Source organism: Salvia splendens, chromosome 13, assembly GCF_004379255.2.
Source record: "Salvia splendens isolate huo1 chromosome 13, SspV2, whole genome shotgun sequence".
NCBI lineage: Eukaryota > Viridiplantae > Streptophyta > Magnoliopsida > Lamiales > Lamiaceae > Salvia > Salvia splendens.
Genome location: NC_056044.1, coordinates 15,544,647 through 15,556,216, shown reverse-complemented (window position 1 = coordinate 15,556,216; position 11,570 = coordinate 15,544,647). Strand labels below are relative to the sequence as shown.

Genomic DNA, 11,570 nt, shown 5'->3' with positions numbered 1-11,570 from the left:
CGCCATTAGGAGTCTCATTTTTTGGCGGCACGAGTTTTAATAAATGTTAAGAAAAATGGGTGGAAAAAAGTTAGTGTGATAGGAGTACTACTTGCATATATTAGTATTAAATAAAATGTGAGTTGAATGAGTTAGTGGAATGTGAGACCATATTACCATTTATAGTAAAAGTGAACCGGGACTCCTATTCGCGGAATGACTAAAATGGAAAAACGGGACTCCTATTTGTGGATGGAGTGAGTATATAAGAGTGGATAACCCTCCCTCCTTATGAGGCATTTAAGGAAATGAGTGACCCATTTCTAATATGGTGTTCGAGCGGGCTCAAGTCGATTATGAGTATCTCTTTATCTCTTTTCTTGTTTACCCACGTGATGGAAGTCCAATGTGTCATTCATGTCCACACGTGCGGAGGCATGTTAAATATCTTAAATCTTGTCCCATATCATCTTGGTGATGATCCTATCTCTTCTACTTCCTCCGTCCACGATTTAAAGTCTCACTTTGACTCGGTGCGGGTTTTAAGAAATGCGAAAAAAGAGTCGAAAAGGTTAATGGATGTAGGTCCCACTTTATATAGTTTTATACCCTCCGTCCGCGAATAAGAGTTCCGTTTTTCTATTTTAGTCCGCCTGCGAATAGGAGTCCCGGTTCACTTTTACCATAAATGATAATAGGGTCTCACCTTCCACTAACTCATTTCACTCACATTTCATTTAAAACTAATATATACAAGTGAGACCCCTATTCCACTAACTTTTTCCACCCATTTTTCTTAATATTTTTTAAAACCCGTGCCGCCAAGATTTGAGACTCCTAATAGCGGACGAATGGAGTAATAGAATGTGAGAGTAATGAGTTACTAGAAAGTGAGGTCCATTTACCAAAAGTGGAAAAAGTAAATGTGGACATTATATTATGGACAGACGAAAATGACAAATCTAGATATTATTTCATGGACAAAAGGAATATATAAGAGTGCATAAACCTCTCCTTATGAGGTTTTTAAGTGGGTAAGTGACTCATTTCTAATAAATAACTTCTCTCTCGGTTCTAAAAAAATAGACTAATTTTTCTAATAAGAAAGTTTTGAACAAAAACACCACTAATAATGTAGACCCTATAATGCACAAACACTATTTTCACAATTCCATTACCTTTTTCTCCTTGTTTTTTACTTTTTTTTTCTATCTCGTTTTTACTTTATCAATCCCATATTAAAACTCAAACTCGTATCATTTACAAGTTTGTCAATTTTTGGGAATTGAGGGAGGACTACTTTTACTGTATAGAAAACGATTAACTGTAGAATTAGAGTTTATCTGGTGTGACACAATCATTTTCCCCAATCTCTCCGATTATACCATCATCACTACATTTTCTCCGACGCTTTTAGATTCTTCCACGGCGCCGCCGCCACTACAACCACCGACGTCTCCTCCCCTGCACGGAGGTTCACCAGAAGACGTCCTTCCGACGGAATTCCGAAGCAATTCAGTTCTTCCGGATTTTTTCTATTTCTATACTAGAATAGAGATATAATTCCTCGTTTGTACTGGAGTTTTTTTTATTCCGGGTTTGGGAGAGACGCACGACCCTCATGCGTCTCTTTTTAATGAGACGCATGACGATTATGCGTCTTTAACAAAGACGCATGAGGGTCATGCGTCTCTCTTTTTTTTAACGACGCATGAGGGTCATGCGTCTTACGTAGAGACGCATCTCCCTCATGCGTCTTTTATTTTTTTAAAATTTTAATAGACGACGCATGAGCGTCATGCGTCTTAAAGAGAGACGCATGAGGCTCATGCGTCTCTAACTTGCTAAACTCTGCCCACTGAGGCAGAATAGGCAGACGTGCGAAGGCGACGTGCACTACGGGAGGAAAGTCTTATTGCGATACACGAGCTCAACAAAGCCAAAAAAGAGAACTGGTCTCTTTGTTACGATGATGAACTGAGATGGGGAGCGCCCTCAACAAATATGTCAGAGAGCTACAACAACGTGTTGAGAGGTGTAAGAGAGTTGCGAATTAGAGCTTTGGTTGATCTGACATTTTGGAGAACAGTTGAATGGTGGGCAGATAGAAAGACAGAAATACAACATACCGAAGGTCGGTTGACCCCCTGGGCGAGGGACAAACTTGCTGCGAATGATGCGAAGGGGCAAATGCATTACTGTTCAGTACTTGACCGAGAATTAGGTCATTACCAAATTCGAAGTCGTCCACGTGTTGAAAAGGGACAGGCAAAGGGCAATAACAGACAAGATGTCGAGTTTATGGATTCAAAGTGCAGTTGTGGGAAGTGGCAGATGTGGAGAGTCCCTTGTTCACATGCGTGCACCGTGACGGATGAGGCTACTGCCTCTGCCCGAATGATTTATTTCGAATTAGAGACGCATGAGCCTCATGCGTCTCTCCCTAAGACGCATGACGCTCATGCGTCGTCTATTAAAATTTTAAAAAAATAAAAGACGCATGAGAGAGATGCGTCTCTATGTAAGACGCATGACCCTCATGCGTCGTTAAAAAAAACAAAAAAAAAGAGAGACGCATGACCCTCATGCGTCTTTATGAAAGACGCATGATCGTCATGCGTCTCATTAAAAGGAGACGTATGAGGGTCATGCGTCTTTTCCAAATCCGGAACAAAAAAAAACTCCGGTACAAACGAGGAATGAAATCTCTAATCTAGTACAAAAGAAGAAAAAACCACACCACACCACACCACACCAAAGCACTACCCATACCTAAAACCTAATCTAGATATTTTGCTAGTTCCATCCCCGTGCATCCGGTGTTAGGATGCTTCGCGGTTAATTTCGATCTCTGCATTGATTCATCCATCGGATTCGTCGGCATCGCGATTCTCGTTGTAATCAACGGAAATGGCGGGGCAGAATCCGAATATGGATCAATTCGAGGCGTATTTCCAGATAGCTGACGTGGATCGGGATGGGCGGATTAGTGGGAGTGAGGCCGTTAATTTTCTCCAAGCTTCAAATTTGCCCAGACAAGTCGTCGCTCAGGTTCTACTACTTTTTTGGTTTTCTATCTATTTTCTCTTTATCAGTGTGCATAAGAAAATAGTTCTTCTGCTCTTTAACCAGCTACCAACTCCCCATCTTAAGATTGCTAAGTGGTTTGTTGTTTTGCCACTCTTATCACTAGCTAAGTTAGTTCAAGTTGAGGGTATATTTTCTCGTGGTTAGCATGCTCAGTAACTAGATGATTAAGACATTTTTGCTTCTGTAAACTAATCATTGGATGTGAGAAGTAATAACATCCAAGTTGCTTTGAGCAACGGAGCAGCAGAGCAGGTTTGGCTTTGTTAGGCTGATCTCGGTTGTGAAGGTTACATTTGTTGTTGCCTTGAGGATTTAGACTATCTTAGCTTTGAACGAAGAGGCAGCTGAAACATTAGAGCTGTGAGGATTTGAAGGTTAAACTTGAGAGGTCAATTTGGTTTCTGTTGCTCAAGCTTAATCATCCTTGGGATTTAGAAAGAGAGCATTAAGTCCCATTGTTTTGAAGTAGGATGGGAGTAGGTTTGGATTCGTTCTCTGCTTCTTTTGTTTGCTGGTAAAGAGTTTGTTTTGGGTGCACGTGTAAATTTTCTGAAAATGTTTTTGAAATAAAGTGATACTTCTTTCCTTTGATGTTACTGACTATTAAGTACTAAGGCAACATATAGAGTAGAGGTTTACACAGTGGTTCACCAATATATTAATCTTGAAGAAAGGCAGGGTATGTCAGTACTTTCTTTCATCATAAACATTATATTTATGTCTGCGATTTATGGATGTCACTGAAAATAGTCCATATGGTGATAAGTGTTTTATTACAGTGCTGCAGCACCTACTGTAATTTTCTTACTGCTCTTATTTGAATTGAAGAGCTATTTATTGATTTAGCATGAAATGTTGTGAAATTAGACCTTCATGCAAATACCTTAATCTGTTACAGTTACAGCAATACGCCCTTTGGAAAGTTTTTGTATAATGGATACTAAATAATTATACTATTGTGCAGATATGGACATTTGCTGATCAAAATCGACTCGGTTTCCTGGGTCGTCAAGAATTTTATAATGCTCTTAAACTTGTTACAGTTGCTCAAAGCAAGCGAGAGTTGACCCCAGAACTCGTAAAGAATGCCTTGTATGGTCCAGCTTCATTCAAAATTCCTCCTCCTCAGATAAATCTTGGGCTACTGGTTCCTCAGTCTAATGCAAAGGCAAATCCATCTCCTGCACAGTTAGCTGGCCCTCAGGCACCCTGGCCAGGTACTGGTGTAAGTAGCCAGGCACTTCTAACTCAGCCAAACCAAGTGACAAGGCCTCCCCGGCCTTTGCGTCCTAGTTCTGGATTTCAATCTAAGCCAACTGTTGCAACCCATGTTATGCTTGGGACTGGTTTGATGACCACATCTCCTCCCCAAAATTTGTTTGATGCTCTTGGTGGGAATGTGGATGGCTCCCGACCTGGAATTTGTTCTCAAGTAAGCAACAACATCTTGATTCCTCATGCAACTCAGGGTGAATTTGGCCAAACGGCATCAGCTATGACTCAACTAAAAGAGCCAGAGATCAATGGGTCACTACAATCTGCATCCTCCACCCAGGTCAGAAAGGACGATCCAAAACCACTTTCAACAATAGGGAATGGTTTTTCGTCAGACTCGGTGTTTAGAGATGTATTCTATGCATCATCTTCTCAAGCACAACAGAATTCCTCTGGACCTGCATATCCAACAAGTAACGGACCTGTTTCATCGGGAATTTGGTGTTAACTAGAGACCTCTCTTCATTTAAACAGAGTGGTGTTTCTCAACCTCCAACTACTCAAGCTCAGCAATTCCAAGCCGTTGGGCAAGCAAGCCAGCATGTTTCCGCACATAAACCTCCTCTGTTTCCTGCTGCAGCTGGACAACATCCTCCTGCAGCTGGACAATCTAAGGGTCCTTGGCCAAGAATTACCCAGTCTGATATTCAGAAGTATGGCAAGGTGTTTGTGCAAGTTGACACTGACAGAGATGGGAAAATTAGTGGCGGACAAGCACATAATTTATTCTTGAGTTGGAAGTTACCTAGAGGTATGCCCTAATTCATTTGTGACTGAAAAATCTAGTTTGATCTGTACTTTCTCTGATCTGTTTTCTTCTTTTCTAACAATGCTTAAAACATGGTTAGCAGACGCTGGATATTTTCCCTCTATCCTGATATCTATTTGGTGCTCGATTATTGCAGTTTCATCTTGTATATAAGCAGTTTCTTTTCTATCTTCAGCTGATCAAAACTGATTTGAAGGGTAATAGTCATATCTACCTTCTGAAATAATTTATGATGAGTTCTTCTGTCTTTGTTGTAGCTGCTCTTGCTGTGTTACAATTTCTTATGTAAAGCAGTATTTTTATTTCAGTTTGTGTTGTGCTCAGTTAAGCTACATGTCAAACCTTTCATTCAAATGGTATGTTGATATCTGTAGTTGTCTGTCTAGCTTCTTTTGATGAATGAAAGCTTTCAGGAGGTCAACATACTTTTTCTATTGTTGGATATCACAGGCCTAGTGGGACCTAAGATGTATTATAGTGTGGTAATCATGAAGTTTGAGTGCAGTGGTGAGGGGAGTATCTATCTCTCACCCAGTGCCTTATCTGATTTATCCAATGGTGAAGGTTTCATTAGTTATAAAAGGGTGAAGTCCTGTGGGGGACATGGGGGGGTCTATTGTCCCTACCTTGTGGTGGTTGCTTTGGGTTGAAAGAATAAAGTTTCAAACTTAGGTGGGTTACTTTTAATGGTGTTTTCTGATTGTATCCTATGATTGCTTGTATTCTTTGTAAAAGCATGTCATCCTTGTATGATTGTCTGACATCATTAAAAAAAACTCTCTGCTATGCTATCAAGGCTTGTGCTATAAAGGCTGCATCCTGCTTGTTTTCCTGATATAAATTGTTGTATTTGTTTTATTAGAGATCTTGAAACAGGTCTGGGACTTGTCTGATGAAGACAATGACAGTATGCTTTCCTTGAGGGAATTCTGTGTTGCGCTTTATTTGATGGAGCGCTACAGGGAAGGACGTCATCTTCCTACAGTACTTCCCCACTCTTTTATACTAGACGACACATTGTTTCCCGCCCCAAGTCAACCTTCTGCTGTGCATGGTGTTACATCCTGGAGACCACCTTCCGGTTGGCATTTTATTCTGTTCATCTAAAACATCTATGTTGAAATTTAATAACTTGACTGAAAATCTGTCTATTCTTTTTAAGGTTTTCAACAATCCCAAGGGACTAACAATGCAAGAGCTATACCTTCTGCTGGTCCTGGAAGGCCTCCACGTCCAGTCGCTGTTCCCCACCCTGATGAGCCCAATCAACTAAAGGCTAAAGTACCAGAGCTGGAGAAGCATCTTTTGAACCAGCTTTTCACAGAGGAGCAAAATGCATTGAATAAAAGGTCTGAGGAGGCAAAGGATGCTGAGAAGAAGGTGTTTATTTTATACTGCTGTTCTATTTCTCCAGAATTTCACTCTTGTTGTGAATACTGTTTTTGTGCTTCAAATAATTTTTGGTACAATACTGGATGGAGAGGTTACTCTAGTATAGTTCATTGTGAATATATATGTATCTGGACTACCTCTTCTATCCAACCCATCCTTTTCCTCCTTGTGTATTTTTTGCATATTTCTATTCTTGTTGAAGTCACACTTTAATAGTGTATGGTCAATGCACAAGTTGGAAATCAACATTTATGATCGAAATTAGATGTCTGGTTTCTTTTTAAAGAAAAATGCTTTAATATTGATCAAACTAGTATAATTGCTTCTTATTTTTCTCAACATATCTCCAGAGATTTTAAATTAACTAGTTACTTGGTTAGTGCATCGTTGATCATGTAACTAATCATTGTTGAAGTTATTTCTCACACATCAAGTGCCCTTTTTTATAGGTAGCTATTTTTAGACCAAATAATTTAACATCCTTTCATCTAACTTTCTCTCTCCCATACACATGAACACAGAGATTCTCAAGCACACAGGAAGTAGAAATTAAATTTCAAAGTAACTTTCAGTAGAGTGACGGGATAGGTAGCTTGAACATTTGTTTTACTAGAGAAATCCCCCAACGCTGAGCATCATAATGGGATGAGAAATCCCCACAGCTGAAAGTAACCTTACTACATATACAATTTGAATCATTTAGAACATCTGACACAAAATAGGGCATTATCTTTCACATTGGAGCATTATCGAACCTTCATTTGTTTGAACATGCGATCTCTTCTATACAGGTGGAAGAACTTGAGAAGGATATTCTGGAAGTTAAACAAAAAGTTCAATTCTACCATGCTAAGATGCAAGAACTTGTGAGTTCGACGTTCATTTCTGATGTGATGATGAAAATGCGGGCATAAAGAATCAAAGATACAAATTATGTGTGGGATCTACACCTGTCAGTTTTTAATCTCAAAACTTATCTTGTTTGAGGACTTTCATTTTTAGCTTAAGTTGCAATAGCATTCATTATATGTCATTATCTCTCTGTCAACTTCTACATTACCGAATTTCTACTTTCAGTTTTTTGACCTTTTGTCACAATACGAAATTAATAATAATGAGAAATTCCCTTTTGGTTTCTTGTGAACATATGACATAGCTGCTGCATTCCTGATGTACTATTTGATTTCAGGTCCTGTACAAAAGTAGATGTGACAATAGGTTGAATGAGATCTCTGAAAAAGTTGTAGGTGACAAGAGAGAGGTATATTCTTTGATATGACTCATTCATGTTCATCTTTCTATTTGTTGACTCATTTGTCTGAGCTGTCCCTCCTCAGGCTGAATTATTATCAAAGAAATATGAAGAGAAGTACATGCAGGTCGGAGATGTGCTTCAAAATTAACAATTGAAGAGTCCACCTTTCGTGATATTCAGGTAACCGTTATGTTTGGTTTCCCTCTGCTCTATATCAATGTATTGTCAATTGTATGATTCTCATTCCTTTCAGACGTCAGATGATACTATTTTGATCATTCTGTATGTAGGGGAAAAAAATGGAACTTTATCGAGCAATTGTTAAATTGGACCAAGAGAATGCGGATGGTGCTCAGGTATGTACCACCTCCAATTAATTTAGTGGACAGTTGAAAATTTCAGAATAAAAAAGGTTCAGTGTCCACCAGGATCGAGCTAATCAAGTCCAATCAGATCTTGAGGTGCTAATGAAAGCCTTGAATGAACGGTGCAAAACTTACGGATTACGTGCAAAACCAACTTCACTCCTTGAGCTTCCATTTGGTAATCATAATATATGCATGCCTATATGCCATCTGCATCTCTTGTAATTTTGAATGATTGAAAACCACTTTATTAGCCCTATTTATACAAAGTATGTTTTGCCACAAGTTGTTGGTATTTCAAATTATTTGTCTCTGCAATCTAATCATTGTGTGGTCTGTATATCAAAACATGGTATCACGTTTATGCTTGTTTTGTGCTAAAAATCTAAATATTATACTTGAAACATGTAATGTTTGTTGTCTATAATCTAAAGCCTCACAGCTTCGGGACTCTCTACTGTAGTTATTTTTCTCTTGCTACATGGTTTTAGTGTTTGGTTTTGATACGGTTTGGAGGGTCTACAAACGGGGGAACCGCCAAGTCACATGGCCAGCGAATTCGGAGGAAACAGAGGAGGAGTAGGCGCGGTCAAAAGGGAGGCGCAAATATCTCGGCTAGTAGTTAGTTTGTTGCAGTTTCTTTAGTTATAATTTGAATTTGAATTTAGTTTGTTAGTTGTTGCTGAATTCTCTCATTGTAAGTCTATATATTGAATCTCCACAATGATGAAAATCATCTGGGGAAATCAGTATTTTGGGCGCTTAGTCGCAGGCCTCCTTGGTGAGGATTGTTCTCTCAATTCATCTCAATTCCAGTATTTAATCAATAAAGCCGAGTTCTTATTTCCCTTACTCATTAGTTCTATCTGTGTTCAACATTTAGTGTGTCTCTTAAACCGATAATCTTGAGCACTCCTTGTGCTCGCGTACTCCGGTGGCCTTAACTCTATCAGGTTTCTTGCGTGATTTTGGTTGGTAAAGTTTCTTTTACGCTTCACTTGGATAAGTGGAAGTGAGTCAAGCTAGTGGAAGATAATCTACATTTTATCTTTATACTACCATCATCTCCACAGTGCGATAGGATAAGTGCCCAGTATATATACTCGCCCACTGGTTATAGGTTTAAAGAAGTACTCACTTGGTCATACTGCCATTGTACTTCGAAGCCTCAACAAAAGACTCTGGACCTGTAAAGAGAAAAGTTAAATGGCAGCTCTACAAATAGGATATGATGGAATTTGTCATGCCTGATGGGATAAATTTTTGTTTATGGCAACCTGGCATTGAAGGCACAGCAGCTGACTGGGATGAAGATTGGGATAAGTTTGAAGGTGAAGGTACTTTTCTAAAGCTTGGATTCTTTGATGCTAAAAGTATTTTGGATGCTACCAAAGCTTCATACCTTGAAAGAGCAGAATATTCGTTTTCAAATATTTCTCACTTATTTGCCTCTGGCGGTGTTCATTCCTAAATTCTTTTAGGATTTACCTATGTCAAAGAGCTTACTCTTGAAGTGCAAAATGTGATTGCTCCTCCAAAACTAAAATCTTCCTTTAGAGAGAAGGTTTCTTCGTTGCACAACAGCACGACTGGAAAATCAACTTCTATGGCTGATGACAACTCAGAGTTGCCAAGTTCTATGGAGAGAGTAACTGTGCGAGAGACCAACAACTCAGAGCATACAGCAAGAACTCCACCTGACAGTCCAGTAGGAAGTAATGCAGTTGCTAGCCCATCCAAGGAATTCCGAGATTTGCGAATACACAAGGACTTCAATATGAATGGCTCACCACATGCATTTGACACCCAAAGGTAATGGCACTACTTGTTTCCCCATAGTCTAGACTGAAAAATATTTGCCTCTTTCTAGTAGTCTAGCTAACCTCGTCATCTGAGTTCCCGTCTAGAGGTTTTTTGATCTGTTTAAACCTTGTGGGTCTTCTTCTTCTACAAGAAATCCTGAAGTTAACTGATATGCAATTGCAGTGAATATGGGGGTGATTCAATATTTTCTGGGGACAAACGTTTTGATGATCCAAGTTGGGGTACCTCTGATTCACATTATGATGCATGCGGATGCAGCATGGGATTCCGTTTCTGTTGCTTCAAAGGTATGTCAGAAGAATGTTTTGGTGTCGGTTTTTCAAGCTTTAATTGTTTAGTGGCGACTTAACACTTTCCTTCACATTGTTACTCAGGAAGCTGGTTCTTTGTTTGGCCCTGACGACTGGGTTCTTAATCCAATCAGAACCGGGGCCAGAGGCACGGACGCATCTCTTCCGAAGCAGGGCCCATTTTTCGATTTAGTTCCGAGCACTCCATCCAACACATCTTTTCCAAAGCAGGGCCCATTTTTTGATTCAGTCCCCAGCACCCCATCCAACACATCTTTCCAGAAGCAGGGACCATTTTTTGATTCAGTTCCAAGCACACCACTTCACAATCTAAGCTCTCCTCATGCAGACAATCTGTTAGCAAGGAATAGCCCGTTCTCATTTGCGGACTCTGTGCCAACCACACCAATGTATAACTTCAGCTCATCTCCGAGAAAGTTCAGTGAAGGTTCAGAAGAGCAGCATTCATTTGACAGCTTCTCAAGATTTGATTCCTTCAACATGCAAGACAGTGCCCCATTCAGTTCACGAGAGTCCTTCGGTAGATTTGATTCGATGCGAAGCACTGGAGATTCTACTGACTTCGATCAGGGATACTCTGCTCAACCAGACACCCTCACAAGGTTTGACTCTTTCCGCAGCACTGCTGACTCTGATTATAATTTTGGAGCATTTCCTCCACCCACGTCATTGACGAGATTTGATTCCTCGAGTAGCATGCGGGATGCTGATTATGGCCATAGATTTGATGACACAGCCGATCCGTTTGGATCGGATGAGCCATTTAGGTCATCGCATGAATCTAAAACGCCATCAAGGGACTCCGATAGTTGGAAAGCATTCTAGTTTCTGCAATTTTATCATTGTATTTTTTGTGTGCAATCTTGTTTGGTATGTTGAGTGGGAAGTTCAGGTTGTAGGTGAGGCAGTTTGGTTCTTCTGATTGATAGAAATTAAGGTCACCCGCTCGTCCCGCCGAGACGAGACGGCGGCGAGACGCATTGCAGCGCCCCGTCTCGTCCCGGTCTCGCCGAGACGCCCGTCTCACCGAGACGTTTCGCTGGCTATCTCGCCACGTGGTGCGAGCTGGCGCCACGCGTGACGCCCACTCGCCGGCCCGCGAGTAGGCTTCGTCACGACGCAATAAATCATTTTTTTTAAATTTGAATTTAATAAAAAAAAATTAAATAAACGAAAACGATAATATTACCGTTTATTCGATCGTTTTTTTTACTCTATAAATACTCATATTTCATCCTCATTACACACAAATACACATCTATTCTTCCCAAATCATCTTCATTTCCTCTTCAATTTTCATCTAACCTCTC

The 11,570-nt window shown here is 40.1% G+C and overlaps 1 pseudogene; it reads left to right on the top strand.

Annotated features, from left to right (window-relative positions):
- Nucleotides 1-2,741: 2,741 nt before the first annotated feature.
- LOC121761431 lies at nucleotides 2,742-11,167 on the top strand (annotated as a pseudogene).
- Nucleotides 11,168-11,570: the final 403 nt, after the last annotated feature.